This window comes from Apus apus, chromosome 18 (assembly GCF_020740795.1).
Source record: "Apus apus isolate bApuApu2 chromosome 18, bApuApu2.pri.cur, whole genome shotgun sequence".
NCBI classification, from domain to species: domain Eukaryota; kingdom Metazoa; phylum Chordata; class Aves; order Apodiformes; family Apodidae; genus Apus; species Apus apus.
This window is the reverse complement of record NC_067299.1, coordinates 7,798,386-7,826,006: the sequence shown is the minus strand read 5'-3', so window position 1 is coordinate 7,826,006 and position 27,621 is coordinate 7,798,386. Positions and strand designations below refer to the sequence as shown.

General features: G+C 47.5%; 2 protein-coding genes across 10 annotated transcripts in view; both read left to right on the top strand.

The window, feature by feature from the left end:
• The window catches only part of ATP2A3 (ATPase sarcoplasmic/endoplasmic reticulum Ca2+ transporting 3), a 119,950-nt gene that overhangs the window by 81,232 nt on the left and 11,097 nt on the right, over positions 1 to 27,621 (top strand). The window lies entirely within an intron of this gene.
• Positions 1,330 to 27,621, top strand: part of CAMKK1 (calcium/calmodulin dependent protein kinase kinase 1) — a 100,898-nt gene continuing 74,606 nt past the window's right edge. For 2 of the 9 annotated variants that reach the window (XM_051635769.1, XM_051635758.1), the window contains exon 1: positions 1,463 to 1,604. The gene's annotated coding sequence lies outside the window, so the exon portion shown is untranslated. The other 7 variants (XM_051635764.1, XM_051635759.1, XM_051635768.1 and 4 more) reach the window with 7 other exon arrangements.

Here is a 27,621-nt window from a genome sequence, read left to right as displayed (position 1 = left end):
AGAGAACCCAAAATACCAGTAAATAATGTCTGAACCTCTGTGGAAATATAGTGAACTGAGTCTGCCTCCGACCAGTTCCTACTACCTGTGAGTGTTACTAGGTTGGACCTTGTACAAATATATCTTTTCATCCCCTCAGGTGTGGTTACCCAGAAATAAATCAAGTGCCACAGATAATTCCAGAAAGAGCAATTGCAGAATAACTTATTTGGCAATAATTATGCTGGTTAGTGATGCTGCAGAGATGAGGAAATATGTTTCAACCTCTGCGGAGCTGGCAACATTCAATCATTATGTTGGTGCACAATGAGGCCCTGATTTCCACCTGGTGCTTCCAGACACTATAACAATGCAAATTAAAAATGAATAACACCAAAGAAAGAGAGAGGAGAGACTGCAGAGAGAAGGAGCTATCTCTAAGTCCACTTATTCTTCCTCTGGCACAGCAAACTCCCTTTTATTTTTTTTTTTGTTTAACCCAGTCCTCCACTGAAGACATTCTTAGATGTTTCCCTAAAAAAAAACAACACCACCTGCCTTTCTGGTTACACTAATTCCCTTTCTCTTTTTATGTGGGAGCATGTTTTCAGTTGGATAAACCCTCTGGCTGACACACAGGGAAAGGGCTGAGAGGAACACTTATTTCCTCCCAGCTCTAAAGGATGCTTCCATTTCCTTCTGTCCCAAAGTTGTCCCAGAAGTGCTGGGTACTGTGAAATTCTGGACAACTCCTGTGCAGGCTTTGGTGTTGAAATCAAATCCTGGCATTATCTTGCCTCCTTATTTCTGTCAGAAAGGCTTTCTGCATAGAAATGAGACAGGCTGAGAGAGTTGGGGTGTCCAGCCTGGAGAAGAGAAGGCTCCAGGGAGACCTTAGAGCACCTTCCAGTGCCTGAAGGGGCTCCAGGAAAGCTGGGGAGGGGCTTGGGACAAGGGCAGGGAAGGATGGAATGAGGGGGGATGGATGAAAACTGGGAGAGGCAGATTGAGGTTGGACACCAGGAGGAAATTCTGGAGTGTGAGGGTGGTGGGACGGTGGGACAGGCTGCCCGGGGAGGCTGTGGCTGCCCCATCCCTGGCGGGGCTGGATGGGGATGGGGCTGGATGGGGCTGGGGCTGGATGGGGATGGGGATGGGGATGGGGATGGGGATGGGGATGGGACTGGACCACCCGTCCCCCTCCCCCGGGCCCCGCCGCCAGCCAAAGGCAGCGCGCGGGGCGGGGTATTTATAACCGAGTGGGCGGGGCTCCCAGCCCCTGCCGACCAATGGGAGGTCTGTTTTGGTCCCCCCCCTCCAATCTCCTCCCTCCCCCCCCTCCCCCAGCCCCTCCTCTCAAGCCGCGGCGCGTTGGGGCGCGCGCAGGTGAGCGGGGGGGGGGGGGGCGGGGGGTGGCGCGCGCGCAGGGCGGGCTCCGCTCCTCCCGGCTGCTCCGCGCCCTGAGGGACCCGCGCCCCGAACCCCTCTCCCCGGTTTCAGCCCCCTTTCCCCAGGGCTGCGGTGTCAGGAGGACACGCTGGTGTCCCCGGCGGGCAGCCTTCCCAGCCGCTGTGGATGGGGGGGAGCCGCGGGCGGGACGCGGTGGGATCCGGTGCTGCCGGGAGGTGAGCAGCGGGCCCAGGGGCGGGTGGGTGGGTTTGCCCAGGTGGGTGTGCTCGGGCAGCTGCCTCGTCCCCTCAGCTGCCGGGCTGTGCTGGGCTCCGGAGCTGTTGCTTTTACTAAGCCCAAAAATACATTGAGAAGGAGAAAAGGGGGGTGGTGGGGGGGAAGGGAATCAATCCCTCTAAAAACTGGGCTTTTGAGCAGTTTACCTGTCACGCCAGTCACCTGTTTTGAGAGAGGGAGGGAGAGGGAGCAGCAGGTGAGGGCGCTGGGCTCCCCGCAGGTCTGTCACTGCTTCCTCGTCCTCCTGGCCGCCCTTGTGGGTCAGGCTGAGCTCCTCGGAGTTTGGGTTCTCTCGCGGCTCAGGGCTTTATTCTGACCTGCCCTGGCAGTGGCTCAGAGCACACACACCTTGCAGCCGGGCTGGTGGGAAGAGGGGCTTGTCTTCTCCCTGCTTACCTGAGGGGAAATAAACCGCGGCTCTCGCAGGCCTGCGTGCTGTGAGCAGGGAAAACTGCTGGTCCTGCCGGGATGTCACTTTCTTCAGCTGCTCTGATGAAGCTACAAGTACCGTTCTGTTGTAACTTCATGGGAAAGGTTTCGTTTAATAGGAAGCTGTTGCTTTTCTGTTTACAACAGCCCGTGATTCCAAGTCCAGCCTGCAGTGCCGCTGCCCTTCGAGTGTTAATTTCCTCCCTGCCAAGCATCGCTGGCAGCTTCAATTTGTCCTGGCGTTTGACATGAGGTGGCTTTGAAGTGTTGCTTCTGAAACTGGATAAGGCAAGGGGACGGCCGTTATCTCTGTGGCTTGAAGAGAAGGACCAAAGCCAGCGTGCCGGGGCCGTGCTCCGACATGTCCCCGTGCGTGGTGCAGCTGGCTGTGCTGCACCCCGTGCTCGGGCTGGGGTGAGAACAGGATTAGCCTCCTGGCGTAGCAATGAATTGCTTTCCTGAGCTTGCTTTCCTTGGCTTTTGCCTGGAGAAGGGCAGATCTTAGCAACCAGGAGCATAAGCACCGGCTTCTTGTCATTCCAGCGAGGAGTTCAGGCGTGGTATTGATTGATACGGTATGAAGGCTGGGCTTGAAGTCACCGTAGGTGCTGGGCCACTGAGTCCTTATAGTTTGTTTGCTGGCATGAAGTGCTTTCAGTCTATAACTGTCTCCAGCTATTCCTTCTCCTTGCTTGTAGGATATGCCCTGTGGATTGGAGCTAGCATGCTTGGAGTGGGCTATGTGTGAGGGCAAACGTTCCTGGGACAGCTCCTGGTTCAGAGAGGCTGAGTAGAGCTCCTCATCCAGCCTTTTCTGGAGCTGAGCTGCAAGGGGACCTCAGCTGTCCCAGCATTGCCCCACAGAGGGGTCAGGTTGCCCCCCATTGCTTTGCACAGCCTGCTGGTGCTTTGCTTCTGCCGTGGCTTTCAGAGCCTGTGCTGTGGCTCTGGGATGTTTATTAAGCTCTGAATGTATTTGCCTGATAAAATTAATTTTCTTTGCACTAAACAGACTCATAAGGCCTATTTTTCTTTTGCTGGTAAGGAGATGTAGGATTTCTCTTCCCTTATGGGCTCTTGAGGGGAATCTCATCAGCCTGCAGCAGAGGAGGTATCTGGAAGGACAGTGCAGCAGTGTTCTGTTTGCCAGAGGAAGAAGCACTGTTTAGTTAGTGTTCCCCACAAGAGCTTGTGTGGTTTAGATCTTGGCTGGGTTTGAAGAGGTGGCACTATGCTGAGCATGTCACTCTGTACTTCAGCCAAGGGTCTGCTTGCCAGAGTACAGCATCTCTTCTTCCTGGTGTGTTTGTTCCTTGAAGGTACTGAAGAGTGTATTAACCTAGTCATTTGTGCCAGCCTCTCTTGCACTGTGGAAAGAACAGTCCTTTCTAAAAGCCAGGTCGGCTGTGAAATTTCAGTGCTGACCTTAGATGAGCCTTTATAGGGTCATTGCTACCCAGGAGCTGCAAAGGGAGAAAGTTCTTTTCTAAGAGGCTGCAGGAAAAGGCTGAGGCTCCTGGATGGGCATCTAGAGGATCTATCTGCCTGGCTGAGGGGCGGAGAGGATACATTTGATGCAAATTTGGGCATGCAAAGGTAGTGGAGGGGAAGGGATGGGATGGGTGTTGGTGGGGAGCTCAGTGTGAGGGTGGTGTCAGTGCTGGAGTTGTGGAAGGCAATTTTGTTGATAACATCTGAAATCCACATGTGCAATTACTCTGCCCCGGGAAGATGCCTGGAGAGAGCACACCCATTATTGCTCTTAGGTGCAGGTGGCTGGATGCCAGCAGCTTAGGGCACTGACAAACACTGGGTGTAGGGGGAGGCAAGCTCAGCTTCTGGGGGAGGTTTCACTTGGTTTCAGGGCCCTGTGTGGATGCTGAGCCCACAATGCAAGTAAGCACAAGGTGGGGGGAAGGTGGTTTGTGAGAGGTCAGCAGCAGAGCCCAGCTTTGGGCAGCATCCGGCTGCAGCAGGAGCTCTGCTGAATCTGAGCGTGGAGGAGGGTGGGCAAACAAGGCTTCTGCCTGGGTTTTACCCCTCTTGAACTTGGGGTGGGGGGAGATTTCTTCCTGCACAGCCTCTGGCAGATGCTTGCTGCTACTCAGCCCTGCCATGGCTGCTGAAGTTTGGCAGTAGAAGAGGATGGGAAGCTGAGCCTGTCCCTTTGCTGAGGGTCAGTGATCCCTCTGGCTTTTGGGCAAAAGCAAGGCCTGAGGTGTCAGTGTAAAAGCTAAGTGTAAAGTTGGTATGAGATAAAATGTTATTGGCTTGTGCCTTAAAGGGAGGAAAGCAGACCCATCTGGGAAAAACTAGCTACATAGTAATCCTTATCAAAATTCTTCCTCTTATGTCTTCATGTTTTCTTTTCCTTTGATCTCCAGTCCTTTATTTTTTTGGCACTGGGTGTCACTGCTTAGAGAAGCAAGCATCCAACAGGCAGGCGGGTGACCCAGTCATCAGAAAAATATGTGGTTGAAGAAATGAATGTGGGTAGCTGGCTGTAGAAGCAGTGGGAAGGATTGAAGTGTACAGAAGCAATTGTTGACATAAAGCAGTCATTGTGGCAGACCTGAAGGTTAGTTAGTGATGTTTGTGATAGATAAAGCATCAAAGCATTGGAAACAACAGATAAATGAATATTAAATAATGTCATATAGTCAAGCCTGTTGTTTTGTTTAAGACAGTCGTTAAGCTTAGTGGGGTTGGAGAAAAATGTCAATCTTCTAAAGAGAAGAAATCCCAATAGTTGTTAAATTGGGGTAGGATACTTATCTGGAAGATCATGGTGGGAAGAAACTGCAGTGACTTCATGGATGTGTAGGAGGGTGGCTGCTGATCATGGTGGTGGGTGAGGTGTAAGTATACATGCATGTTTCCAGCTCCTCAGAATTTCTCAGGCTTGTGCAGTTAGCCACAGGTGGTGTCTTTAAGAATTGTGTCCTTCTTCACAGGAAAACGTGCTCAGTTAGGGACATCTCCACCAGACCAGAATGTTGCAGATTCCTTTTGGAGTATGTTGCAGAACTGTGAAGTAATGGAGCTGCTGAGGCCCTGGGCAGCAGAGGCAGCCCTGCACCAGCACATGTAGTGTGCCTCAGGCCCAGAGCTGCCTGTCCTATAGGTGAGAGCCCTTGGAACAGCTGAGAAGTGGCACCTGGTGACAGGCACAGGGGAGAGGGATGAAACCAGAGATGTGGTGAAGCAGGGAGGTCTCCCGTGTGTTCCTAGGGAAGGCCTGTGCTTTACTGCAGGGGTTGCTATGAATCAAACATCAGGGCTATCAAAAAAATCCATCTGGAAATCTGACTCAGCCTTTCCTATTTTCCCGGTTTCCAGCTACTGTGTTGCAGTCTATTTTCACTTGTACCCTATACAAATACAGTCATTTTATAGACTTCATCGTTAGTGAGGCGGTGCAGTCAAGCACTGCATAACTTGCAGTTGTAGCTCACTTAGGAATTTGCAGTGTTGATTTGCTGATCTTTTTTCCTATTGGGTTAAGTCTTTAGAAACATTTTCCTGTTCCATTGCAGTCTTCAGTTTTATTTTTGGAATAAGTGATATGGAGAGAAACAGAGAAGCATAAATATTTGTCATAAGTACATGACATTGGATGATTTTTTATTTTTTTTTATTGCTTTATTTGCTGGTGTCCCTGGAAGAGGAAGTTCTCCTGAAAGGTCAAAACCTTTTGAGGATGCAGCTTCTCAGTGGGCTGAGGCTTGCAGCTGAAGGGAAAGGCTGTTCCATGGCAGGTGGGAGCTTCTCATCCCAGAAACCTGCTGGTTTAGGAAGTGAGCCTTCTAGATGACTCCCAGCACATGAGCTGAGTCATGCCTTGTGGACAAAGGTATGGTTTGTTGGGGACTTCTTTCTGCTGTGTTGCAGCCCTGGGCAGGTATTATTTTGGGGCAAGTACCTCTGAGACAGTTGTTCTTTTTGGCAGAAGCCATGTGGGATTAATTTAGCCTGTTGGTCTCTAGGTGGTTTCAGTGTTTCTGCAGATCAGTGGCTGTGTTCAGGGAATGCTCTGAAATGTTGTCATTAATTCTGCAGTATTGTTCAAAGATTAGAGTGAAGTTGTTAGCTAGTTAACAGTGACTGCTCTAATTATTCTGGTGTGAGTGTAAACAGTGAGGCTGTCATGTGCCACTGTCTGCTGGAGCAGCACTTGAATATGTGTCTTTCTGGGATACAGGCATCCTTCCCTTTTTCCTCTCCCCATGCTGTGTTCTCTGCAGAACACCCACGTGTGTCTTGGACAAGCAGTGAGGCAGTGGAAGCCCAGCCTGCCTTTCTGCTGATACCAGTGCTGAGTGACCACTGCTTCCCTGAACATTGCCTCACTTCTTTTTTTTTTTTTTTCCTACCTTCTGCAATCCCTCTCTCCAGTAATTTCCACCAGTATAAGTTAGGAGGACTGTGTCCCTTTTCAGCTGGCAGCAGAGCAGAGATGGGGCAGAGATGGCTGTAGCAAGCCGTCAGGAGCACAGAGCTGTGTGCCAAGGTGGAGGGGGGAGAGAGGCTCCCTGAAATCAGCATTTCCTGTGCAATATTCCATGAATATTTCTGGGGTGTGCTGATTGTTTTTCCCAGCCAAGTGGCTCCATAATTGTGTGACCTTGTGAGGACAAAGCATTAATGACATATTTTGGATGGCCGTTAGGTCCTTATTCCCTTGGGGAAAACTGTGCAGGGCCAGACTCCTGACTTTGCACAGCTGTGCAGATAACATTTTTTTTTTCAATTTTAGAAGAAAAAAAATCCTGCCTCTAGTGTTCTCACTTTATATGGGTTTCTGCTATGGCTGTTGTACTCTAAGCAAGTGAAGTAGAAGCAATTCCTACAGACCCACAAGTCTGTCAACCGGAGAAGGACAATCTGCTGTGCAGGATGTTAAATTAACACAAAGAGGACTCGTATGGTTTCCTCTGGCTGCACATTTCCTTGGTAATCTGAAACTCCACAGATAGACCCAAACATTGAGTGCTTAGCATGATGTTAAACTGGAAGCAGGCATGAGGGGCTCAGCTGGGGTGGGAAAGGGAGGAATGAAGAAGTGCTGTGGAAGTCCAGGCTGAATAACACTTTCTGAGGATGTGTTAGTGTTTGCAGCTGCTGGTGACTGTGGTGAAGGTGTGAATTAGTCGTACTAAGGGGTGCGAGATCATTTGACAGTTGGGTACTGTACTGGAGCAGTGCTCTGTAGTCAGATACTTGCTGTCCTCTTTCTCGTGGTTAGTGTTTCTGAGCTGTCCCTGTGTTGCAGAGTTTATTCACAAGTTCATCTTGCAGTCTTGTGAGTGCAGCAAAGCTTGGACCAGTCACCCTGTAGTCGGTCTTGGTTTTACCTGCATTTGCACTCTGTGCTTATGAACTTACACTCGTTTGCTGTTGATCACTTGTCGTCATGATAAAGACCCTCCCATGAGTGTCTGTCTCTCCCACCCCCTGCCCACTCTAGGCAGTAGTTCAGATTTCTATTCTGTCCTAAAACCACAGAAGAGCTGGTGCGGACAGGAATTTTTGCAGACAAGTAGAATGGGCACAGCCTCATGAAGCCCACAGTTGCAGGGTGTCACATCTACAGTAGATAAAGCTGAAGGAATTGGGCAGCAGCAGGAAAACAAATGTGCTAGCAGAGCTTTGCAGAGCACCATGTGCATGTGTTCCCACCTGAGCCTGGCTCCCGTTACCAGCTCCCATGCTGTTCTGCTGCTGCATCCAGCTCTGCCAAGCTACTCTCAACTAGCTCCTGCCTTTGTGCTTCCTCACCATGGCACTGGCAACATGCAGGCATCACTGGAGCCTTTCTCCTCCCTCTGGACCTCCTCGTGTGCTAAATGCAGGTGGTGGTCTTAGTCTGCTCCTCTGATGCAGGTGCTCAGAGAGAAACTGGGCTGCTCAAGGGGACTCCTGCTAGAAGATCTGTAGCTGTAGGTGTCTGCTACCAGTTCTTCCCTTCCCCTCATACAACCCCAGCACATGGGGCCTTACCTGTTTGTGAGGAAGGTGGAAGATGTGTGAGCTGCCTCCTTATTAGGAGTCTGGGATGGATGTGATGTGAGTTTGGATCAGAGCTCCATTGGGGAAGGAGGCTTCCTTGCTGCAGCATGTGGAAAGTGATTGATGGTAACATGGAAGAGGAGATGGATTTGCCCCTGAAGAGAGTTGAGTGCTGCCTTGGAAAAGCATATTCAGCTTCTTCAGAGCTTCTCTCATTATCTTTTATGAATGGTTACAGATCAGTGTGGAAAAACTATGATGGAAGGAGAGAAAACTGGGTTTGGATACTGGTGATATAGAAAGTGGTAGCCTCATGCCAAAGAAATAAAGGTACTTGAAAGGCAGCAGAACCTGGTGCAGTGATCCCGTGACAAACGTTACAATACACATGCGTAAGCTACCCACTTAAACCAGTTGAGTCTTAATTTTGGTGTTTCCTAAGACCTGTTTCTGGTGCTGCTGTCTGGTAGTGCTGTTCTGTCATGTTATTCGTGCTGGAACCAAGGGTTTGGGTGTTTGGGTCCTCTTGTTCTTATGGTATGCCTGCCTCAAGTGGCAGTATGAAAATAGAAGATTCATCCAGTGACCTCTTACTGATGATGTGCTTTGATGCTGAAGTTCACCTTGACCCTTCTACAGCTGTCAGGTACCTTGACTGACAAAAGTCTGTATATCTGAGGCTCCCAGCTCTGTGATGTGGAGTGTAAAATAGACCTGAGAGGAGGTTTTTAGCCTTGCAGTGTCAGTATCTCATCCCCAAGCTGACAGATGGGGCTGAAGAAGTGGAATACATCTGAGTGCAGCTTGTCAGGGCAGCCCTTGCTGAGTGCAGAGGGAACAGAAATGTGTCGCTCTGCCTCAGGGCTGGGGTATGGGGTAATACTGTGTGTGTGGGGAGGGGGTGATTTGTTGGAATGGTTTAGATCGAGGTCCTCTGGTCCAGCTTACCTAATCTGCACAGCACTGCCTGAGGAAAGGCTGGGCAAGAGCGAACATATGCAGAAAGAGGCAAAAGGAAGACTTTCATGCCAACTTGAGAGGGCTTGTAGCTTCCTCTGGAGTGCTGTCAGGTCAGCCCAGTCCAAGGGTGTGCTGTGGGTTTTGCCTACTGTAACAGTGGTCGTGAACCTCTGTTCTCTCAGCTGGCCCCGTTACTATTGTGCACTTTCATGTTAGAGATCAGGCCTCTCTTCCAGCATGTTGCCATACTCTAATGGGATTCTGCTTTTTCCTTTCTCATACAGTATTGATGTGAGCAGCGCTCGTAATTTCCCTTGAAGGAGTAGTAAAAAGGCATGGTTTATTCATAGCAATTTCTGGGAGTCCATTCCTTAATGCTGGATAGATTGATTTAAGTCAGACTGCAGAATGGAACCGGCATTTTTTCTTAATTTTCAGAGTTTGCTGTTTCCAAGGAGCCAAAAAGTAGCAATGCTTCACCTGAATGCCACTGTATCTGTCTGCCATGCAGCATGATTATCATAGATGCAAAAGGACAATATGAGATTATCCCCACCTGTAGGAATCAGTTTTGTTGTGGCATGTCTTCCCAAGTGAATGAATGAGCAAAAGCAGTACTTCTCCATGCTCTTGCAAACACCTCTGTTGCCTTGTGGTTTCTTGTGTTAAGAGCATAAACTCCACAGCAGGGACCAGTGTTTTCTCATTTCAGCTTCAGGCACAGGCAATAACAGAGTCTGAAATGCCACAGAAATGGAAAATAAGCCTCCAGTTCTGAGTGAAGGAGCTGCAGATGCTCTGAGGATGCTCTGAGGTTCAGTGCCTGCCCAGCTTCCCCCTCCCTGCACCCCCAGAGAGGTCCCTGGCCATTGTTGCTTCCAGGTTTGAGGCTGCTCACCCTTGCCTGCTGCTCACAGCGAGTGCCTCTCCTCCTGCTAATGGCATGGCTGCAATGCCAAGGTATTTTTGAGGTTTTGCTGTGAGCTGGATAAAAACACCTGGATTCTCTGAGGGTGTGTTGTGGTTACTGCGAAGTGCTGAGAGTCTCATTCCACTAAGATCTTGTAGAGGAAAGGAAACCTTGCAGAGTATTGGAATATTCCATGTTCTTTAGGTATGAACGAATATTTCCTTGGCCTCAAACATCCTCCTGCTGTGAAATCCATTCCAGTCTTTGTCTAAGACAATCAGCTTCCCTCTTTCCCTCTTTCTTCCTATGCCCTAGAAATGTGCTGACACTTCACCATCAAACTGGTTTCTAGCGTGTTAGGGAGCTCTGCAGAGTGTCTTTGCAAGTTGTCAGTGTAGCTGCATGCAAGAGAAGAATAAAATGGCTCAGAATTGTTCATTTCCAGGGGAATTTGCTCTTCCTAGCTGACGGCTTTCTCCAAAAGTGTCTGACAACTCTGGTCATGTTCCTTGCTAAAGGAAGGGTGTGAGATTGGGGAGTGAATGAAGAAAGGTATTTTTTCATTGTGTTTCAGTACATTTATTTTGGTAGTGCTCCCTCCTGCAGATAATCCGTGTCCCACCAGGCATGTGTACTGATTTGAGCCTCTCTGAAGCTGTCTGTTCCACTGTCCTGATCTGTGGATCACTCTGTGCCTTGGCAGGTCTTGTTTTACTTTCTTGGCAAGAAGGCTGTGACTCGTACTAAGCCCCTTCCTGTTCCACTCCTCAGGAGGCTGAGCTGTCTTAACACTCTCTCTCATAAGAGTTTTTTGGGTCACCTGTGGGATTTCTGCAGTCCCCTGATTTGGTGGCAGTTCTGGCTCCTGAGGGGCAGGAGGCCTGGGTGAAGCCCCAGTGTTTTTTCAGGACCAGGTACAGGTGACTGGCAGAAAGCCAAGAGCTGGAACACAGGCTGCAGAGCTGGAGGGGCTGTGGAGAAGCCTTCACAACAGGGACTCTGAAGATGGCTCTTAAGTCTGATCAGTCACAGCAACCTGACCTGCAAAACCTGGAGCCTTAAAGACATCACAGGGAAAGGAGTGAAGCACCCTTTCTGTCATGGTGAAGACCTGGGCTATTTGGCCTTGGAAATCCACATTCTCTTTGCCTTGTTGCAGGTGAAGCTGGGACTGTTGGAAACACAGTGGCTATCACCACGGAGAAGCTGAAACTGACCAAGGAGTAAGTGTGACACCAGCAAAATCCCAGAAGCACACCAGACCTCTAATTGCTGAGTTGCTTACTCAGAAGCAGAACTGAGTGCTCTCTGGACTTGTTTGCAGGAGATTGCTGTCACTGTCCAAGTGTAAAGCACAGACTTGCTGTTCTTTGTCCCTGTTCCATTCCCTATACAGAAACTGCCCCAGGTTGTGATCCTAGTAGAAGGATCACCAAAGTGTCTGTGGGCTTTGGATCCCTTCACTTTAGACTCCTCTGAAAATTGCAGTGATACGCCTCCCAAGCATTGGTGAGTGATGTTGGTGAAAGGAGGTTCTTCACATTAAAAACAGCTGGACTGCAGCTGCTCCTGCAGTTATGAAGCTGGAAGCTGTTGGACTTGCCCACACCTCTCTCAGATGCTGGGGAACTGCTGCCAGGCAGGTCCTGCATCCAGCTCTGCAGTGTGTTAAACCAAACATGCTCTGATTAGAGTGGGCAGAGTCTCTTTCCTGTCAGAAAGAGACTGTTCTGGCTACAATTTTGCCTGCTTGGAAGCTTGTCACTTTTGTACCTTTTCAAGCCGACCTCCCTGACAGCGTGGGAATTTAAAGTATTTAGACATATAATAAGAATGATGTAATTAAAATCCGTAATTTTATTTTTCTTGTTTGAAGTTTTTTTTAATTCCTTTGATTTAAAGGGTGGTAGTAGCTAATTGGATTCTGGGCCGGACTTGTCCAGGCAGTGAGGGGGAAGGGACTGCAAACGAGCCTAGCCAGGAAATTGCATATTTAAATATAGTTCTCATAGGGTCAGCAAAACACCCAAGGGGCAAATTAAGAATGAAATTTCTGCTGTAATGTGTTCATTTAGCTGCAGACATCATCTTGAGGGAAACAAAAAGGAAGCTTGTGAGTGAGAGGAGCACACTGAAAGGCAGGTGTCCCTTCTGCAGTGCATTTGTGAACTGCTGCAGGTCTCTCTCAGGCAGTAGCATCCACCTGTCCTCTGGGTTGGCTGGTGCATTGGCTTATTCCAAGAAGAAACTACTGAAGAGATTTGTGAATTTGGAGGGGTTGGTGGCTTCACTGGAGGATGTAAATCCATAGTTCATATAATGCTGTGGGGCTGCTATTGCTGTTACCAGCTTTGGCACAGATCACCTGTGTTGCAGGTGGCAGGGAGATGGGACCAGCCACCACCTTGTTTGCACTGTTCAACTTGATGGGGGACAGCCTTTCTTCCAAATGTGTGAGTGGGATGGAGCTTCCTGCCCCCATGGGCACTGACCAGTTTCCCTGGTGTGCTGGGAATGTGATTGGACTCAGTGGCACGAGGTGAATTCAGACTTGAATTTCGGAAAGTGGATTTGTCCCTTTGGAAATGTGCAGCCTTTTTGTTGTTCTTATTGGGAACTGTGGGCTGCTCAGCAGAAGGACAAGATCATTGTCTTGGCCATGGACATGAGCAAGTAAAGCAGCATGTGAAGCAGCCAAAGCCTTAGATGCAAGAGGTAGAGCACATCTGGAGTAACCCCTGGATGAAAGCCAGCACTGCTCTCAAGTTTGGCTAGTGTGGGCATTGGTTTTCCAGACCTGTTTGTCTCTCGATTCCTGTGGGGCCAGTGGCATGTGCAGCAGAGCTCACTTATTCCTTGGTGACACTTTAAGAACAGCCTGACTTGGACTTTGGCAATTTTAATTCCTCCTTAAGGCTAAGATCAAGAAGTACGGCCGGTGATGGAGGAGGGGAGATGAGGAAGAGCAGCTTGTTTTGTGTTTCCCAGGACCTCAGATCCAGCCCTCGGTGCTCTTCCTTTCTTTTTGACTGTCTCCCCAGGGGAAGGCCACGTGCTCAGGGGGGCTGAGCTTGTCAGGAAGGCCTGAACCTACATCCCTCCTGCACTGGAGGGCTGCAGAGCTCTTAGCTGTTCTGTCTAACTGGAATAAAGTTTCACAAAAGCTGTGGATCCCCGAAGAGGCAGTGGAGAGCTCATCATCCCACCCTGCCTGCAGCTTTCTCGGAGCTCTCTGTATCGTGCTGCCTAGCCAAGTTTCATGGAGCAAAATTGTGAGCTTTGTGTGCAGCCAGAGCAAAGTATTTGGGTGCCTTCAAGACCTGCTGGAGGCCTGTAACTGGGTGGCTTTCCCCTTGACCTTTATAAATGGCATGTGGTAAATACCTTGGGATTACAGAGACACAGGTGAAACCTTCAACTTGGAAGGCTCCAAACCTGAGAATTGAAAGGAGTCATTAAGGAAGGAACAAAATGTCTCTTTTTCTTAATTTGGGAGTATGATTCATCTACTGATTGGTCAGTTTGTCATAGATGAACCCTTTGAAAAATGACACTATGAAATGATAGCTCTATGTAACTTGGTGGGCTTTTCCTTGCTGCTGCTCCCTGAACAGAGTAGGCTTGTTTGTGCAGGTGCCAGTTGGGACTAGACTTCCAACAAAGTTTAGCACCCATTTAAATGCACTGTCTGTTTGGGGATAATTTCTTAAGCTCTCTTTTTAATGCCTGCTTTGATTATCAACTCTGTGAGCCAAAGCATGCCCTATAGCATTAAGCACGGTGGGGCAGCCAGCTCTCTATTAATTGGTGCTGTTGTCACATTATTGAAAAGCTGTAATTGGCCAAATTCTCAAGTGCTGGTCTAGGGGCTCTGCTGGATGTCAAAAAGGGAAAGTTAATTACAATGTGAACCAAGGAGAACAGGCCGGCCTGAAGGAAATGTCATTAAGGTTCTCCTCAGGCCCCAGGTCAGCCCATGTCAAATCACAGCTGCATCAACCTCTAAATTTCTTCCTTCTTCAGTGAAATTACCACCAAGTGATTTCTTGCAAGTGCAACCACCTTTTATACAAAGAGAATGAATGCTGGCTGTTTTCTCTAAGTCCAAGTAATAGAGGTTGAGCTGAGGTTGCAGAAGCAAACATAAAAGGGCAGTTTCTTGCCCTGCCCTTCCTTCTTTGTCTAGAACATTGTACCAATCACTTGTGTTGGCTGCCTGCTCACCCTGTGTCAGGGTCTGCCATGGGGGAATGAATGTGTCTGAGTGGTCTCTGATACCAGTGAGGTGGGTGTTGGGGGTGTCCAAACTTCCCTGTGTGGCAGGCAGGTATGGCACGATTAGTGCTTTCTGTGCAGTGCTTGTCACGTTGCAGAGATCAATTCCCTACAGTGCTGTGGAGGCTGAAACAAAAAATGGCTTTAAAATGGTAGCAGACAAATTCAGAGATGCTCTCCCAGGGCTCCCTGAGTTACTGATTGAAGCTGGAAGATGCTGTTGGGAGGACACACTCAACTTTTCCTGATTATCACTACTGCTTTTAAGATCTTAATTTCTGCACCAGCACCTCTTCAAGCATCTACTGCTGGCCCTTGTTAGAGACAGAAATCAGGGCAAGGATATGTTGCCCAACCCCAGATGGCTTTTCCTATAAATGTTGTGCTGCCTTGTTTTCTAGAAGCTCTTGACCTACATCTCAAACTTAGTGCTGGTTCAGGAAGGAAGAGCAGTCACGAGTTCATAATGCATGTGAGTGCAGTTTCACTGTTATCTCTTACAGCCCTTTCTCAAGATGGGAGGTCTTGGTGTTTGTTGGGTCCAGGAGGAGGGACTAGAACTATGTAAAGCAGAGCTTGCTGTAAAAAAAAAAAAAAAAAAAGTGTATTCCACTTTTTTTAACCTGTTTTCCTTCTGAAACAAGACCCTGTGTAAAAGACAGGCCATACATCTGCTGTGTATCTGTCAGTCCTGTCTCCCACCCTGCCACCCATCAGCTTCTGAAGCCTTTGTCCTCCTGGACTCAAGTGTCTCACAGCAGTTAAGGCTTCAAAGATGTATTGTTACATGTTTTCATGGAAATGGATGGCTGGGAGGAGAGGGAAGATGTTACAGTGAGGGAAAGGTGAGGGGCTCCATTAGTTCTGCTCTTCCCAGGACAGACTGACTTGGTGCTGCTTCTCTCATCTTCAGTCTCTCTCTTGCCATCCATCTAGTGCCATTCTTTCCCTTTGCCTACCTATGCTGCTCAGTCCTGAAGAATCCTTGTCCTGTGACCATTTCTGAGGCTAAGCAGAAACCCCCCTCTGGTCTGGGGCTGGGTGAGCAGTGCTGGTCAAAGTTTGGGTCATTTGGGAGGACTGTTGGGGCAGCGATACTGGGATATGTGGAGACAGCCTCAGAGCTGCTGGATGCTCTCTACTCTCTATGCTGTAGCAGAGACCCTGATATGACTGGCATGTTGGAGGTCCAGGATGCAGGTAGCTTGTCTGGCCACAACTTAGTAGAGAAAGCTGAAGCCTAAGAAGATGCCTTAGAAGCCTTCACAGGACTGCCAGCAAGGCTAACTTGCAGGATGCTCCAGGGCTATGCCATTGCTACACCAGTTCAGTTGGTGTTAGTTTTTATCCTGAGGCTTGATGCATCTTGGACTGTGGTCCCAAGCCTTTCTGAGGCCATTTTTGCCTTTAAAAGTTCCTATGGGGAGTAAAAATGGAACAAAGAAATCCCTGAATGATAAATAATCCTACTGTCTTCAGCTGGACACAACTCCTCAGAACACAGAATTTGTGATGCTCTTTTTAACACTTCATTATCCTCCAGCAGTCCCTGGGCAGACAGTGCTAAATCCCTGTTGTACAGAGGAAAGAAGATGCTGTGTTCTAAGGTCAGGGTGAACTGAACAGAGTCAGATCTAGGCAAGAATTTACCTGTGTGCCTTGGATCATGAATCATCAGAAGGAGTCAGTGGGATTTTTGTGTGTGGGTAAAGAGTGGGCAAATGCAGTTTGACTTGGGTGCTGGCTAATAAAGAGTGTAGCACAGAAAGTAAAATCCCCAGAGGAGGTTTAATAGCTGGGGAGAATAATTGGGAAGTACTTCAGAATATTAACCAATGGCTGAATGCGTCTAATTAGCTTAATGAAGCTGGGTGGTTGGGTTCTTTTTTAATCAAACAGATGGGCAAAACATTGTGCACAAAAATGAGATCTGAATACAATGAATGCATTTAATTAGCAAATAAAAGACAGAGAAAGGGTTTGTTTTTCAACTTGAGAAGTGAGACATTCTTCTTCAGTGAATGCTCAAAAAGAGCCTTAAATATCGTGGTTTCTCAGAAGTCTCAGATTGTTACAGTTATTATTTGCAATGGGTTGGGTGTTCAAGGTGGGATTTGGCCTGGGCCTGGCTGCACCTGTGGGGAAGTGGGTGCCAGCCCAGTGCCTTTCCAGCCCCAGCACTTCGTGGCTTCTTGTTGTGGGTTGGTTTCCCCAAGGGCAGACTCAGTAGCAGTAATACTGCTTAACCCATTGCTCTAAAGCCTTTTACCTAAGCTTTTGTATGTGATCACCTCTGATTTGCAGAAGGGGAAAGCAAGGAAGCAGTGGCCCAAGGTTAAGCAGGGTGGAAGTTCAGTGCTGAACATACGGTGCTGGTCAAGGTGCCCTCAGTATTCAGGGTACTTGTGAAGTGTTTCCCTTGTGGCCTGTGCTTGTGTTGTCAATGCCTGGAGTTCCTGCAGCCACTCATCTGTAACACTGCTGGTGTTGGTCAGTGAGATCAATTCCTGCCACTCATTTCCCTGGCCTTGCTGCAGGGCTGCCTCCTGTCCCTGTTGCTGCCCATTACAACACGCCCTCTCTTCTGCTAATCTGTCTAACCAGTTCTGCTGTGCCATGGAAACCTGGTGCAAATCACTGCCTTACCTCTCCAGACAGGAGGCTCCTCTCCATGTGAACCTCAAGTGCTTATGTAGGTGTGTAACACAGATCTGTAGTATCGCTGAGTCTTGCCAAGGCTGGGAGCATTTGTTCCAGTCTAATATTATAAGCTGAACAAGCCATTTTGATATTAAGCCTATAATAATAACACCTTGTAGCTAGAGAGTATGTTTTTCTCCATTGGTGGATTACTCAGCTCTGTTCTTTTGAAGCAGTGTTGAACAAAAGCAGAGACTTTCCCAGACTATATTTAATTAAACAGAGCTCAGAGACCCTTTCCGCTTCATTTCAGTGCTGTGACTAAGTTGCTCTACAGTCTCATCCCTGAGGCAGTTAGAAATGGAGATGGTGCTTTGCCTGCACACAGGCCAGATGGGTCACTGTCCCCTGCCCAGATGTGCCTGTCCAGATGTGACCAAAGGTGTGCTAATCCTAGAGTGGCTTACGTATTTAGGGATCCACAGGCTCCAGCTGCTCTTTATGATGGGGAATGTAGCACTTGGGGCAGCCTCTGAAGCTGGATGTGGCCTGTTCAAGTGGCAGCTCAACTAAGATGCTTTACCTTACAACTAAGATTTGGGGTCCTAATTTCTACCTGCTTCCTTTTCTATTGCTCATGTATCTATAGGAGGCTCAGCTATCAGCAATTAGATACAAAGCAAAGATTTTATTTTGAAGGGTCAGAGATACTACAGAATAATGTCTTAGGAGGAAATATTACAGAAATAATGTCTTAGGAGGTATCTGTGAACAAATGGTGATATGCTCTGGTTTTGCTTATTGTTGCAGATTATTTGCCAGATAATATTTCTGACTAATCCTTTGGCCTGCAGACTGTTTAAAATGAAAGAGTCAGGTTTCTGGTAAAAACACTCATGTTTGCAAATTTTCAAATCTGTTCCTGTGCTTGCTTGCTGAAGTCAGTGTGAGCAGGAGGCTCTTCTTTGGGTGGCAGCTCCTTAAGCAGAACTTCCATTCCAATAGCAAGATGGGAAGTAGCACCTTCATGCCTGGTTTTGAGTTTATTTTAAAGCATGGTATGGCTGAAGGCCTAACCTCAGCATCAGTACTATCATCCTGACCCCCCTAGAGGTAGCTTTGCTGTTTCATGGGGCATGGTAAAGAGGCATTCCTGCCAACACAGAGTTTGTTTTGTGCGAGTGATGCTCTGTAACTTCACCTGTGCAGAGCAGCAATGGGGTTACTTGCCTGTATGTTGCTGGGCAGGATGGTGGTAGCAGCACTGATGGGGGTACTGCAGCCACCAGCAGAGCTCTCCATCTGCTGAAAGGCTGCTGTGGTTTTGGGGGTTCTTTAAATATTTTTTCCCCCTCATCTCTTGCCACCTTTCCCTTTTTTTAAAAAAAAGATGATGTCTCTGGATGTCTCTGGAGAGCTGGCTATGGTAACTGCTTGACTGATTTATTCTAGTATTTTAACATTTACTGGATTTACATAACAGCCAAACAATCTGTTTCAGGAGTTTAATATAAACCCAACTCTAGTGAGTCACATCCATGTTAGCAATAATGCGAAGAGAGGCAGCTGGGGGAGTGAGGAGATGACTTTTTCTGGGTTTCTGCAGGGAATATCTGGCTGCCTGAAATATCTCTGACACCTCATAGCTGAGTGAAGCTGTCACTTCTCTGCAATCAGGGATTTGTTCTGAAACTTTGAAAGAGCAACAGGTGTGTCACATCCGTGCTCCCATCTCTGCTCCCAGCTGAGCTTGGTGGCCTTTCCAGAGCCACGCAGGCAGTGCTCCGTGTCCCTGGCACTCCACAGCCTCGTGGTGTGTCAGATACCCTTACCTGTTGTGTGCATGTTTGAAAGAGAGGGAGTGTAACTATGAGAGTTGCAAGATAAAGCCTGCAGTGATTTGCTGCTTGCTTTTTCAATTAAAAAACACGCAGCCTTTGCTTGGGCCAGAACTTTGTGGGGCAGGTCCTCAAAGTGTGCAGATCAGCACAGGAGCAGGTGGGATGCTGATGTGTGTGGGCACATCTTCCTGAGATCTGTGGGGTTTTGGGGCTGGAGGAGTTTTAAGCCCCCCCTGAGAGAGAGATGGCCCTGTGCTCCTATGCAGTAAAATCGTGGGGCTCTGGGGATCTCCTTGCCCAGGCATGAGCCAGGTGAGATGGGCTTGTTCCTTGGGGTCAGCAGGAGTGAGATCCATCAGGGGTTTCCCAAAGTGTGGTTGTAATCTGCTGCTTCAGGTCCTCTCCAGGCAGAGTAATTTTGGGACACCCTCGCTTGTCTTGTACAGTTGTATGAATGCAGCAAACCTCTGGGCATGCTGCCATGGGCAGCCTGGCCCTCCCTGCTCAGGAGGCTGTGTCACCTCTGACATGTGATTGAGCAAAACTAGTCTCCAAGTTGAGCTGTCATTTATGAAAGTCTCAAGCAAGAGACAGCAGGAACAGAACAGCCAGGGTTGTTTTGCGGTCTGTGTTAGAGGTTGGCTGTTCAGCTAGGCAAGAGCTTCTTTTGCTGCAGCTTGCTTATTTGAATTCTTTTCTTTAGATTGGAAAATAAATGCTGGCTGATGAGATCCATTACAGCACTAATTTTAGAGCATGGCAAACAGTAGGAAATTGTTTTCAATCTTCAGTCTCATTTCTCGTTTATTTTCCCCCTCCATTTGTGAAAGCCACCTTTGCCATTCTTCTAAATGCTTGGTGATGCTGCTCACTGGCATCTTCAGGCATTCTCCTTCCAGCCCTCTTTTCTGATTCTTCTTCATTCAGCCACTTGACACTGCTGTTAAAATTGTCCTCTCCAGAGCTGCAGGCGGTTGTGCTGGCAGGATGCAGGCAGGGAGTGCTCAGCCAGCTGGGGCGAGATGCCAGCAGATCCCCTTGCAAGGCTGGAGGGAGCAGGGGAGGCAGCATCGAGTGGAATTTCTTATCCTTGGGCCCCTAGGGCGTTATAAGTCTTTGTAACCCCACCCCAGCCTGCTTTCTCAATGAGCAAGAGGGAAAATATGACTTTCCCTTGGGTCTCCTGAAGAGTTTAGGAAGCAGTCCCAAAGCTTCGGTGTTTGTCTTTGGCATTAATGAAAACCTGAGTTGTTGCTCAAGAGGATGGAGCAGGCAGTGAGTTAGGAATTGAAACGCTTGATCAATGCCGAAGGGAACAGCAGTGCACAAAATCTAGATTTATTTAAAAAAAAAAAAAAACAACATGATTTTTTTTTCCTTGGCTGGAAGCTTGCACTGATTTGAGAAGAGCCTGGTTGCCTAACTGGTTGTCTCCTTTGAAACCTTAAGGGTGGCTGCAGATACCAGTGCTTCCTTTAGCACTGCTTCTGGCTCGCAGTGCTCAGCAGTCTGACTGAGTTCCAGATGAATGCTGGTGGCAAAAGTCCAGTAGTTTCACCCCATGCAATTTTCAGAGGCTCTCTGGAATAAGTGTTTCAGGAGTTGGGCAGCCAGATGTCCCTGACAGCAGCTGCTGTGACCATTAGACAGATTGTGGAAAGCCTTGGTGCCTGCTCTGGGGATGACCTTGAAAATCTTCCTTCTCCAGCCCCAGGCTCCCTCACATTCCTCTCCTCTGGAGAGCCCAGTCCTCTGGCAGCCAGCAGTGACTGTATTCCTCAGGAAGAGCTGTCTCTTGCCTTGGCTGCTTGTGCTGGAGACAGGTGGAAAACTCCCTACTCCCAGCAATTACCATTTCATGCCTTCCTGGGTGTGCTCTGAGCCCTGTGGCTGCTCGAGGTGTTAGCCCCTGGGAATTCAGCTGGTGAATGTCTTCATGGTTGGCCTTTGTGAGCATGGCCGAGATAAACCTGTTACTGAACTAAATGTGGTAACAGCTAATCCCCTGGAAACAGTCACCTGGGCCCTGCAGGATGAAAAGAGGCTTTGCTGCTCTGATTAACAGCACTGGCAAGAACATTAACTCACTTTTATTTGGAAATGAAAAGCACCTCTCCAAGAGAGTTTAAAGGATCAGGTACCTGCTTGGAATATTAAGGTATGTTTTTTCGCACCTTTATTCTAAATATGTAGCTTAAAAGTTCTTTCAGCCCTGGTGGGATGGGTGATTACAGCCGAGTGTCCCTGTGCCATGGTAGAGAAGAAACTCATGGCACAGAGGCCAGTGTCACCCAAGGATCTTCCCTGGAAAGATGCTTCCTTGGCAGCTTTTGGCACTGACTGCCCATGCTGGGGTGTCGTGCAGGGCACCGGGGCTCAGTATTGTACATCAGCCCCTGTCAGACTGGTCAGCCCCCACTTCAAGGGCTGAAGCTCATTTAAGCCTTGCTAAGAGTCAAATGACACTGACCTTTTACAGCCCCTTCTTTAGCAAATGCAGAAGGCTGTGAAGAGCATTCCAGCTGTTTTGAAAACTCCACTTGCCTTTTTTGAGTGAAATTCACTGTTGTTTTGTTTTGTTTTGTTGAGTTTTTTGTTGGTTGGTTGGTTTGGGTTTTTTTCTCTTGATTTCAAAAGCCTGAACTAGAAATTCCATCTATTAAAAGTAAAGCTGTCATACTTCAGTGAAGGCTACTTTGGACTGTATTTTTGAGGCCAGGCTTTCATCTTGATGCTGGTTTCCATGAGGCTTGACGTCCAATCTCTTCCCTGGCAGGAGTGCAGCCTGACCAGCTAGGGATTGAAAGAGGTATATAGAATTTGCCTATAAAATAATGCAAGATGGTGAAAAGATTAAACACTGGTATGAAGTATTTGTTGTTCAGAGCAGGTTTGAGTGTTCAAATCTATTTCAAAATCCTGTTACCTTTCAACCTGTCTTTCTCCTATTGAATTTTCTATTTTAAGTAAATAGCACAGTGTTAGCTCAGAAGGGAAAAGATACAAGTGTCACTGTTCAAAGCGTGTTTTGCTGGTTAGATATTTATGGGACATACTCAGGAAATGAGCAAACACTTGAAAGATTATGCATTATTTATTCTTGTAGCTGATTAATTACCACTTTAAACTTTTGGGTCGGTGTAACGGCTCTGTATACTCTTCACCAAGCAATGCTGCAGCAATGTATATGATGGCATTTGTCCCAGTGAAACACTGCAGGAGATGAAAGTGCTGCAGTTGATTTGTAGAAACTGAGAGTTGCAGCAGTGGAAGATGACAGTGTGCAAGCACTGCTGGAAGTGAGTGAGATCTGCAAGTGAGAGGGGCCAGTGAGACACTTGGTGCTGGGAGGGCTGAGCCACCACCAAGGTAATCTGCACATCTGGAAGAATAAGATGATAAAATCACAGTGGAAGGGGTGGGACTCTCTCTTCCTTCAGCAAAGTAGTTGCACTGCTCACATGCAATGGAAAGAATCCCCTTCCACTGCTGTCACTGCTGTAACAAACCATGGGCCCTTTCCTCTGGTGTGAGCCACCCTACAGGGATACCCTGTTCAACCCTGCTGCAGAAAGAGTCTGCAGAATGCTGCCATCAGAAAAGTTCCTTAATCAAATTACTCCTGTGGGAGAGGAGTGAGGGGGCTTGGAGAGGAATGGAAGAGTCATAAGAGAAATGTAGGAAAACGCTTTTTATGGAATGAATATTTTTTGGTGCAGAGGCGGCAGCGTCGTATTTAATTCTAATCTGGGGATTTTTTGGGAACGCATGATTGATGCCCAACGAGGGGTGCAGGATGTTGTTTCTCAGCAGGCTGTCATTCCCACGCTCCATTTACCTGTCAGCACTCCTGCAGAGACTCCTCTCTTTGGATGCCATTAACCCATTTCCCAATGACCTCCCTGAAGCCTCTCCCAGGAGCCAGCAGCACATGAGGGACTCTGTCCAGTCCCTGTAGCTGTAGCATCATGCCCAGACCCTGCGGGAGATGCTGACACCAGGGCTCTTTTCCCATATTGGCCTTGCTCAGGAGAAGAGGGACTAATAGCCCTAACCTTATAAAAAGGACCATTTAAGGGTTTTGTTTTGCTGCTATTAAAAATTTCAGCCAAATTATTCCTTGTGGCCCTGCCCCCCTCATTAAGGAGTGTGCATGTTAAATGTTGTGAGCCCCAGCAGAGTCTCATTGCAAAGTAAACTGAGAGCTAGGACTTGGGTGAGTCTTTTGTTACTGCTGTACAGGGCGTATGTTAATAACAACAGCAGAGATTGAACCCAATCCCTGATGAGCTTTCCAAGAGTCTGATTAATCCTGTTTAACACTGGATCTGGGGTTTTGTTTTTATATTTTCATGAGTTAAATTTTTGCCTCTTTCGTAGTAGCTGTGGATCACATAAGCCCAGCAGCCTTGCTTTCCTAATGGGATTCAGGTTTATCTGTATCTATTATGTTCAGGGTTTGCAAGAGCACTCGTCACCATGGCATCAGAATGCTTCCTATGCCAAAAATGCTTGGTATAAACATACATATACGTGTGCATGCACTTTTTTTGGTTTGTTGGAAAGTGTGAAGACATTCTTCTGGAAGATCATGTTGCTGCATGATTGTATTTCCCAAGTAGTTAGCTTTGCAAATAGCTCTTTTCTGCTCATTCTGGTTTTATGGCTCTGGTCGATGTGCCACTGAAGAGAGAGACATCTTTCCAGTGAGCTTTGGATCAGACTCTGTAGAAGCAGAATTCTGGACATCTATTGTTTATGGTTAGTGCTGTGGGGGTGGCAGGGCAGTGTCCCATCATGCTGGTGCTGTACAAAGAGCTGGCAACAGACTCTGAGTCAAAAAATGTTTGTCTAAAGGTGAAGATACAGCAAGGGGAGGGAGAGAAGGATGGGGAAGCAAAGTGAAAGAGTACACTTTTTTAGCCAATCAGGCTCGTGTCCCCCCTGGGCAGGCAACAAATGTTTTGCCTGGCCTTGACTTTCTTAAGTCTTCCCCTTATGCTGCTGCTCCAGCAGCATAAGGGGAAGCAAGATATTTAAAGCAAAGATGCAGATGTTTCCAGTAACAGGATTTAAAGCCTGTGTGGCACAAAATACAATGTGAAGTAGAGCTGGAGGAACCAGGCTATGCAACATGCACTCAGAGAAATGTCCCACTATTTATAGAAAAAGTTTCTTCCTCTCTTGATTTCACCTCTTCTTCAATGCACTCAGTGATTGCTTTTCATCTATGAATGCTTGTAAAAATGGAGCTCCCTAACAGCCATGAGATGTTTATATGTGTTAATGACTTCAGAGAGCTCCGGCTGTTTAAAAACAGAGTGGAAATGAAGTTGCCTTGGCCGCAGTCAGCAGTCCTCCACGGAGAAGATCCAGTGCCAGCAAGGGGACAGAGTGGAGGCAGCTGCACACACCTCCATCCTCGGGGAGCTTTGTTTTTACTGACTTTACTAGCATGCATATGGCAGGGTGGAAAGGAGTCTTTCCAGGGGGTGAGAAATCCACGTGGAATATGTGACCTCTCTGGGACTTGTGCTGTCACAGAGGGTGAATAAAAACTCACCAGTGATTTCCAGTTAGAGCTGGATAAAACTCTTAGCCTGGGAACCAGGAGCTTGCAGGGGGTGAACCTTCTATAGAGTGGTTTTTTGAGTGTTTTCCCACTGTTTCTTTGCTCCCCACAGTCCCTTTTGAATTCAGCTACCAGGAAAGAGAGCTGCATCAGTGTGTTTCCAGTTACCTCAGGGCAGACCTGCCTGGGCTGCAGGTCAGATGCAAACAACTGAGGGAGTATTTCCAGGGGTGAGACTGTCCTTACATCTCTGCATCAGACTCCCAGAGAAAGGGATTAAGGATAAGCATAAGCTCTTTTCTGCCTGCCTCTCTCCTTACCCAAGGTACAGCCATTTGTCTGCTGAGAGGATCTGTCTGTGTTTAGGTTTGCTTTTCACCAGTGCCAGAGATGTAAGTTCCAAGTGTCACGGCAGCATGCTGGTCTGTAATCCTCCAGCAGCCAGCGAGTGCCTTGTGTGATGGTCAGCAGAGCTGGAGGTGGCCAGGGAAGTCTTGCTGCTTCATCAGTGCTTGGGAGAGTTGCTTGGACAGAGACAGACACATGGAGCAGTTATCCCAGCAGACAGATTTCATGATGTTGTCACTGTAGCAGAAGGGCTGGTAATTAACCTTAATTTTGAAGGATGCCTCGAGTGTGGGAGAGGGGACATGTTTGCAGCAGTGTGAAGTGGATTCGTGGTGGGGCTGCTGTGCACTCTCCTCAAAGGCTGTTGGGTTTTTCTCCCTTCTGGAGACTTCATTTCTGCATCTGACACAATCACCATGGAGAACAATAGGTGATAATGTGCTGGTGGGATTGGAGCTGTTTGCTTAAATTTGTGTGCACCCATGTCTGAGGTGTCTGTGCGTGGGCCATCAGTGGGCTGTGGGCGCAGCTGAGCTGTCAGTCTCCAGGACATCCATCCAAACCCTTTGGAGGGGTGTGCTGACCCACCTGCAGCTTTAGTGGTGTTTGCTCTAATGATGATGAGAAATGGCTTATCTTTTGCTGATCTTGTACCTGCACCTGCAGGCAGCAGTTGTGAATCTTGGGCGATTTTTCAGCCTTTTCATCCTGCCTATCAATGCTGGCAGCTGCTGCTTCTGTTTCATGGTAATTTTGACTGAGTGATAACATCCAGGTTTTTCTGGGCTATTTCTTTGGGTATAAGCCTCTGTATACTCAGGCCAGCCTTCCCTTCTGCTAGCCAAGATGGATAATTTCCATGCTAGTAGATTATTTTAGGGGTGAGGCTGAAGTTCTTGGAGGGAAGATGGGCATAGAAAGTTGGCCAGGAGGCATGGGCAGACATAGTCTAATGCTAGAGCTGAGGAAGATCAGTGCCACACTCCAGCACAGCAGCTGTACAGCCAAGGCTGACTGTCCTTATGTGATTAAGCCCTGTTATCTGACGACAGTTTGTGAGAGGTTGAGTTGTGGTCACTTGATTTAGCATAAAGGGGTGTGATCTCCCTCTGTACCAAAGGGAATAATGAAGGCAAAGCAGCCTCAGCTCTGTGGAGGAAAGCAGGTGGGTGTTGGTGACTGTTGACACCTTTGGTTGGAGGCACCTCCAAAGTTTAATTTCAGGTCACTTAAAATGCAAACTTTCAAGATGGTTTACCTCCACTGTTTCAGAACAGGGTTTCCTAGCAGGGCTTTCTCTATCTTGGCATAACAAGATCAGCAGCAATTACATTGGCATTGGGAATGGGAGCCCCTTCCTGACCTTGGAGTGCTGCTGCATTAACATCTAAAATGGACAAGTGATTTAGGTAATGAAATGATTTGGGTTTGGTCATGGATTGAATGAAGACTTCTAGAGCCAATGTGCTTACTCATCAGATGACTCATGTCTTAGTCACTTTTAGAATAAGTGTTTCTCTTTTTGGGTGCTTCCAGATTGGCAAGGGTAGCAATGAGCTTAAAATTTCCAGCTCCCTCTTTGATAGTTTTAAAACAAAACAACAAAAAAACCCCAAATCTAAAAAAAGGATTGCAGGAGGGAAGATAATACACTCAAATCAAGGACTTTGGGAAGAATGGGGTGGGATGATTTGTAAAACAGAGAAGGCAACGGCTCTATCTGGCAAGTAAGGTGCATTCCAGGTACTTAGCCTGAATTTTGGTGCACTCTTTTGCTTCCTGGTCAGGCAGTGATCTCATGCTTCAAATCAGACTGCTCAGGCTTTGTTCTCAGAGTACTCAAGTGAGTCTGTGTTGTGGGTAGGTGCAGGTCTGAGCCTATTCTCAAATTCCTGTGCCACCAGCAGTACATAAAAAGCATCCTTAAATGGAAGTGGGCCCCTGAAACACTCTCAAGATGGCTGTGCAAGTAAAACCTGCAGGTTTTAACTTTTCTTTATATGTAGTTATATTTTTCATTACCCAAATTTTGAAGAAGTTTTTATTTCTGACAGGAGTGATGATGTAGTGTTATTATAAAAAATTAAGGTAGAATTATTCTTACAGTTACAGGGAAAGTACAAAGTCCAATGAAGTAGCCAGAGGGAATCAGAAATTTGGGATTTTCTTACTGAGCACTGTGGAACCATGAGGGTGACCCTGATCAGGAGTGTCTCTTCCAAACTCCTCTCTCTAAATGTTCTCTTGGCCCTTGGTGAACAGGCACCATCTGTAAAACAGGGGTAGGTCATAGCAGGTGGCAGATACTGGGTAAATGAGAATTTCCCATTGAAATGTATTGGGCTGCAATTTCAAAAACAGGAAGTTGAAGAATAGGGTTTTATTGTTAAACAGAACTGGTGAAAGGAAAGCCAAAAATAGTTTTCTTCCAAGTGTCCTTTGTCAGATACTAGAGAATAATTCACAGGCTTGTAGGTTCTCAGGTCTCTATAATTGTCTATGATATATCTCCTGGGTCACAAGTGTGGAGAATTTTACCAGCAGTCCCTTTTGGAGAATTAAAGTCAAGAGGAATTTATCACTTCCTCAGGAAGCTTTCCAGTTTGTTTTGCCTCTTTTAATTGCAGATTAAGTCTCTTTGTGTTCTCTGTTTTAAGGTGTAACTAGTTTACAAGATTGTTGCTAAACCTCACAGGCAAAGGAATTAAACTAATATATGATAATAATACATACTAATAAAGGCAAACACTAGCAATTTTTTGGTGTTACTGCATGGAAAACCTTCCAGGTGAGGTTAACTGACATGCAGGGAATGTAGGTAAAGCTGCCTCCAAGTGCATTACCAATTTGGGTTTATTTGTACTTCTGCTCAGTGTTTGGTTGATGCTACTGGGTGTTTCTGGCATCCCTTGTGTGTGGAACAGGCTGCCCGGGGAGGTGGTTCAGTCACCATCCCTGGAAGTGTTTAAAAG